This window comes from Nicotiana sylvestris, chromosome 10 (genome assembly GCF_000393655.2).
Source record: "Nicotiana sylvestris chromosome 10, ASM39365v2, whole genome shotgun sequence".
Lineage (NCBI taxonomy): Eukaryota > Viridiplantae > Streptophyta > Magnoliopsida > Solanales > Solanaceae > Nicotiana > Nicotiana sylvestris.
This window is the reverse complement of record NC_091066.1, coordinates 153,458,126-153,465,655: the sequence shown is the minus strand read 5'-3', so window position 1 is coordinate 153,465,655 and position 7,530 is coordinate 153,458,126.

Below are 7,530 nucleotides of genomic sequence, written 5' to 3'. Positions count from 1 at the left end.
CTGGAGAAGGTTCCAGCAGAGCAGAGATACAGTTTGTGGGGCCTAAGGCCAAAACCAACAACTGGACGGTTACTCCTCTTCCTGTCCGAGGGGAGTCTTGGTAGTAGGCTTTGATTTATGTTTTGTTTGTTTTGTTTTGTTCGGATTATTCGAGGGTGTAATCCAAATTTTAGTTTTGTTTTGTAAAAGTGTGAACCCTTTTATCCCGCAAGTTTAATAAAGTTCTCTCCTTTTGCCCATTTTAATTTTGTTTTGTTCTTTTTCTTTCTGAACAGTTCTCTTTTTACTGGTTCTAATGACATGGCATGCACAGCAGATCGTCGACCTAGTCTAATAAATCAATCTGAATCCGACTTAATGACACAAGAGGTCGTTTGCAACGATGAATCTGAATATGACGAAGATAAAGCCTTCGAAGAGATAAACCGAGAACTGCGCCAATTTGAAGAAAAACCCAAACCTAACCTAAATGACACTGACGCTGTGAATCTAGGGGACGTTGATAATGTCCGAGAAACCAAAATCAGCATCCATATTGAGCCGAATGTCAGGGAAGAATTGATCGAAACCCTCATGGAATTCAAAGATGTTTTTGCATGGTCATATGATGATATGCCAGGATTAAGCACCAATTTAGTGGTTCACAAATTGCCCACTGACCCGGCATACCCTCCGGTCAAGCAAAAGCTAAGGAAATTTAAAACAGAAATGAGTGTAAAGATCAAAGAAGAGGTGATTAAGCAGTTGCAGGCGAAGGTCATTCGGGTCACTCGATATCCCGAGTGGTTGGCCAATGTGGTACCAGTCCCAAAGAAGGATGGAAAAATCAGGGTGTGCGTCGACTACCGCAACCTCAACAAAGCAAGTCCCAAGGACAATTTTCCATTGCCCAACATCCATATCTTGATCGATAATTGCGCTGGGCGCGAGATCAGATCATTTGTGGATTGTTATGCGGGTTATCATCAGATCCTAATGGACGAAGAAGATGCGGAAAAGACCGCATTTATCACGCCATGGGGAACTTACTGCTATCGGGTAATGCCGTTCGGACTAAAGAATGACGGGGCAACGTACATGCGAGCAATGACTGCTGTGTTTCACGACATAATACACAAAGAAATTGAGGTGTACGTCGATGATGTGATCATAAAGTCTTGGCGTCAAGAAGACCATGTAGCAGACCTAAGGAGATTCTTCCAAAGACTCCAAAGGTATGATATCAAGCTTAACCCGGCCAAATGCGCATTCGGGGTTCCATCAGGAAAGTTGTTAGGATTCATCGTCAGTCGACGGGGGATTGAGTTAGACCCATCCAAAATCGAATCCATCCGAGATCTGCCACCGCCAAAGAACAAAACAGAGGTAATGAGTTTGCTGGGTAGACTCAATTACATCAGCAGGTTCATCGCTCAACTCACGGCGACTTGTGAGCCCATATTTCGGTTGCTGAGAAAAGATGTTGCGGTAAGTTGGACGGCAGAGTGTCAAGGGGCTTTCGACCAAATCAAAGGGTATCTGTCTAATCCACCCGTATTGGTCCCGCCTCAGCCAGGGAAGCCCTTGATTCTTTATCTAACGGTCTTGGAAGATTCTTTTGGTTGTGTATTGGGGAAACATGATGACACAGGAAGGAAGGAGCAGGCCATCTACTATCTTAGCAAGAAATTCACAGTATATGAGGTCAAGTACACTCAACTCGAGAAAACATGTTGTGCCCTAACTTGGGTAGCTCAGAAGTTGAAACACTACCAGTCATCGTACACTACTTATCTCATATCCCGTTTGGACCTATTGAAGTATATCTTTCAGAAACCTATGCCCACAGGAAGGTTGGCAAAATGGCAAATTCTGCTCACAGAGTTCGATATCGTCTATGTGACGAGGATAGCCATGAAAGCCCAAGCGCTGACTGATCATTTGGCAGAGAATCCTGTTGATGAAAAATACGAGCCTTTAAGAACGTATTTCCCCGACGAAGAGGTAATGCATACAAACGAGCCGGAGTTACCCGAGGAACCGGGTTGGAAGCTTTTCTTCGATGGAGCTGCAAACGCGAAAGGGGTGGGAATAGGAGCAGTACTCATTTCTGAAACGGGATGCCATTATCCTGTTACGGCTCAACTACGCTTCTATTGCACCAATAATATGGCCGAGTATGAAGCTTGCATTTTGGGTCTACGATTGGCTGCGGACATGGATGTCCAAGACGTCTTGGTCTTGGGAGACTCGGACCTCTTGGTACATCAGATTCAGGGTGAATGGGAAACACGGGACTTGAAACTCATACCTTATCGACAATGCTTGCACGATCTGAGCAAGCAATTTCGATCGGTAAAATTCAAACATATCCCGAGAGTTCATAACGAGGTTGCGGATGCATTGGCCACCTTAGCATCAATGTTGCACCACCCTGACAAAATGTATGTTGATCCTCTGCACATCTAGGTCCGTGATCAGCACGCTTATTGCAACGCCGTAGAAGAGGAAACAGATGGCGAGCCCTGGTTTCATGATATCAAAGAATACCTCAGAATGGGGATATATCCGGAACAGGCCACTGGAGACCAAAAAAGAGCCCTTCGGCGTTTGTCAAATGGCTTCTTCCTCAGCGCAGGAGTGCTATACAAAAGGACCCCAGATTTGGGATTGTTGAGATGTATAGATGCCGGTCAAGCCACGACGGTTATGGCAGAGGTACATGCTGGAGTTTGCGGGCCACATATGAGCGGATATGTATTGGCAAGGAAGATCCTTCGGGCAGGGTTTTATTGGCTCACCATGGAACATGACTGTATCACTTTCGTGAGGAAATGCCATCAGTGTCAGATACATGGAGATCGGATTCATTCTCCGCCAACAGAGTTACATACGATGTCAGCACCCTGGCCGTTTGTGGCATGGGGCATGGATGTCATTGGACCTATCGAGCCAGCAGCATCCAACGGTCATAGGTTCATTCTAGTAACCATTGATTACTTCACCAAATGGGTTGAGGCTAAAACCTTCAAGTCGGTAACTAAAAAGGCAGTGGTGGATTTTGTGCACTCCCATATCATCTGCAGATTTAGGATCCCAAAAGTAATCATTACGGATAACGGTGCGAATCTTAACAGCAGCCTGATGAGAGAGGTATGCCAACAATTCAAGATTACACACCGCAATTCCACCCCATATCGTCCCAAGGCGAATGGAGCGGTCGAAGCAGCCAATAAGAACATCAAGAAGATACTGCGAAAGATGGTGGAAGGGTCCAGACAATGGCACGAGAGATTACCCTTTGCTTTGTTGGGTTACCGCACTACAGTCCGGACTTCCATAGGTACAACTCCTTATTTGTTGGTGTACGGAACTGAGGCCGTAATACCGGCGGAGGTCGAAATTCCGTCCCTCCGGATTATCGTTGAAGCCGAGGTCGATGATGACAAATAGGTCAAAGCTCGATTGGAACAGTTGAGCTTGATAGACGAGAAAAGATTGGCAGCGGTGTGCCATGGTCAGCTGTATCAGAAGAGAATGGCAAGAACATATAATAAGAAGGTACGCCCTAGGAAGTTTGAAGTAGGGCAACAGGTGTTGAAGAAGATCCTCCCACATCAGGTCGAGGCAAAAGGCAAGTTCGCCCCAAATTGGCAAGGGCCTTATATCGTGACCAGAGTATTGTCCAATGGAGCTTTGTGTTTAACGGATATCGAGGGAAGATGTGTTGACATGACTATCAATTCGGATGCAGTCAAGAGATATTATGCATAATTTCTTTTGATTATGGCAGTTGTTGGTTCGTTTGTTTGTACTTGGTACTTATTGGATAATGAAATGACGGAGGCAATTCTTTCTTCTATCCAAACACTTTTACCATTGTTTTCCCCTTTTGAGCTTTAAGTTATTCTTTCATACCCCTCTTTTGGAATCACTAACGGAAAAGATATGAAAAGAGAAAGAAGAAGAAGAAGAGAAAATTTTAAGAGAAAATGAAAAAAAAAAAGAAAAAAAAGAGAAGAAGAAAAAGAAAAAGAAGAAGATAAAAACCACAAAACAGTGGGAACTACGTTTGACCTGATTCCTCAAAAAGGATACGTAGGCGCCTCACGGCTCGGTCATAGTGTGCATCATAGAGTACATAATGTGCATAGTATACACAAGTGCGCATGATAGGCACAGTGTGCGAACGCACATAATTCAACATAGAGTAAAAATAAAATCCCCCAAGCAAGAAAAACTGGGGCAGAGGTTATGTTTTACGGTTCCAACAAAGTTTTGATTCCAAAAGTTGTAGCGTATCACCCATCAAGTTATTTTATTTTGATAGCCTTTCTTTTAGCCCACACCGAAACCAACATCGACGTCCAAAAGACCTCCCGATCAATATCCAAGAGGCGCCAAGTTAGGAAAATAAAGCCGAGAGTAATACACTGATCCCCGGCAAAGAAGAGGAGCATAAAACGGGAAATGAATTGATCTCCAGAAGAGAGGGTCACATCGACAACACTCCCATCCTCCGTTGAAAATATATAATAAAATGAGAGAGTCTTGGCGGTGAAAACCTTCGCAGGCACCACAAGGCGACGAAAGATGAGAGATATAAAACGAGAGAGTCTTATTGGTGAAAACCTTCACAGGCACCATAAGGCGCCGGGAGCTGAGAGAAAAGAGAGAGTCTCATTAGTGAAAACCCCTCGAAGGGCACTATGAGGTGACGAGACAGATCAACAAAAGGGATCCGCGTTCACAGAGAAATGGACGCCCATTTATCCCTAGCAAGTAAGGTCATCTGGCAAGTTGATTGATACAAATAGACGGGGTCGGGAATCTATGGTGCACGTCATGATCACAAGGACCAGTCCTATTGTCCAGATAAGTTTTTCTCTTTTCCTTTTTCCACCAAGTATTGGTTCAGAAAGATTTTCTTCTTTTTTCTATTTCTTTCGTTTTTCTTTCTAAGAATTCGTGTTGAAAGAGATTTTTCAAAGTTTACTACCAGTCCAAAGTGGTCAGACGCCACAAGAAAGGGAAATCAATCCAGTACAAGATATCCCCAGGAAATGCAATTCTATGCCTCACGATTCCGGGGGAAGTGAACTCCTGAAGGGGGTAATTTCGGGATTAAAAGCAGACTCCCACGGCATGTCCTAAAAAGAGAAGCAAAAAGGGGGTTAAATGGAAAAACCACCCCAGCAAGCGACGTCGTCCACCAACCAGTTATTGGTGCACAGAGCAAGGAAAAGAAAATGGAGAAATCATCCCCCAACGGAAAGATCACCGTTACCCCACCATGATTAAAACTAATTAAGTCTTTTTGTCTGCTGCAGGAAAATAAAGGTCGATAAAGGCAGAGGAACGCGATACCAGAAAGGTCACCAAAACAGGGGCAGAAAATTTTCTGCCATTGTCAAAAATTTTCTCGGAGGAATGGGAAAACAAAATCAAATCTGTCTTAGTTTAAAATAGGCGCCCACCTGTATAACGAGAGGAATAATTTTCATGTCTTAGTTTAAATAGGCGCCCACCTGTATAACGAGAGGAATATATTTTCATGTCTTAGTTTAAATAGGCGCCCACCTGTATAACGAGAGGAATATTTTTCATGTTTTAGTTTAAATAGGCGCCCACCTGTATAACGAGAGGAATAATTTTCAGTCTTAGTTTAAATAGGCGCCCACCTGTATAACGAGAGGAATAATTTTCATGTCTTAGTTTAAATAGGCGCCCACCTGTATAACGAGAGGAATAATTTTCATGTCTTAGTTTAAATAGGCGCCCACCTGTATAACGAGAGGAATAATTTTCAGTCTTAGTTTAAATAGGCGCCCACCTGTATAACGAGAGGAATAATTTTCAGTCTTAGTTTAAATAGGCGCCCACCTGTATAACGAGAGGAATAATTTTCATGTCTTAGTTTAAATAGGCGCCCACCTGTATAATGAGAGGAATAATTTTCAGTCTTAGTTTAAATAGGCGCCCACCTGTATAACGAGAGGAATAAATTTCATGTCTTAGTTTAAATAGGGGCCCACCTGTATAACGAGAGGAATAATTTTCATGTCTTAGTTTAAATAGGCGCCCACCTGTATAACGAGAGGAATATTTTTCATGTCTTAGTTTAAATAGGCGCCCACCTGTATAACGAGAGGAATAATTTTCAGTCTTAGTTTAAATAGGCGCCCACCTGTATAACGAGAGGAATAAATTTCATGTCTTAGTTTAAATAGGCGCCCACCTGTATAATGAGAGGAATAATTTTCAGTCTTAGTTTAAATAGGCGCCCACCTGTATAACGAGAGGAATAATTTTCATGTCTTAGTTTAAATAGGCGCCCACCTGTATAATGAGAGGAATAATTTTCAGTCTTAGTTTAAATAGGCGCCCACCTGTATAACGAGAGGAATAAATTTCATGTCTTAGTTTAAATAGGCGCCCACCTGTATAACGAGAGGAATAATTTTCATGTCTTAGTTTAAATAGGCGCCCACCTGTATAACGAGAGGAATATTTTTCATGTCTTAGTTTAAATAGGCGCCCACCTGTATAACGAGAGGAATAATTTTCAGTCTTAGTTTAAATAGGCGCCCACCTGTATAACGAGAGGAATAAATTTCATGTCTTAGTTTAAATAGGCGCCCACCTGTATAACAAGAGGAATATAATTTCATGTCTTAGTTTAAATAGGCTCCCACCTGTATAACGAGAGGAATATATTTTCATGTCTTAGTTTAAATAGGCGCCCACCTGTATAACGAGAGGAATAATTTTCATGTCTTAGTTTAAATAGGCGCCCACCTGTATAATGAGAGGAATAATTTTCAGTCTTAGTTTAAATAGGCGCCCACCTGTATAACGAGAGGAATAATTTTCAGTCTTAGTTTAAATAGGCGCCCACCTGTATAACAAGAGGAATAATTTTCAGCCTTAGTTTAAATAGGCGCCCACCTGTATAACGAGAGGAATAATTTTCATGTCTGAGTTTAAATAGGCGCCCACCTGTATAACGAGAGGAATATTTTTATGTTTTAGTTTAAATATTTCAGGTTTTGAGAGCAGTAACCCCACTGGAAGGTAGAAGGTTACAACAGGAATATCCAGCAGGTAACAATAAAAAGCCCCAGTGCCGGGAAGCAGAGGGCGGCAAACTCAGGCACACGAGTCAAAAGGACGCGTAAGGACGCATTTTGAAAGAAGCAGCTTGTGAACATTGAGTCATGCCCAGCGTGGCAAATCTGATGAAGAGAGCCATACCGCCGAAGGAACCATTGAAAGGCTTGATGAAGAAGGCCATGTCCCCAGCGGATCAAGCAAAATGAAAACTGGTACTCAGAGGAGCAAAAGGCTCGTACCATCCCTCAAGTTCACAAAATAAAAGCATCGGAGGAAAACGCAAGCCGACGAAGAAGAAATCAGGCGTCCACCTGGAGAACAAGGACAAACAAAGGAAAAGAAATCAGGCATCCACCTGGAGAACAAGGATAAAGAAAAGAAAAAGAAATCAGGCATCCACCTGGAGAACAAGGACAAAGAAAAGAAGAAATCAGGCGT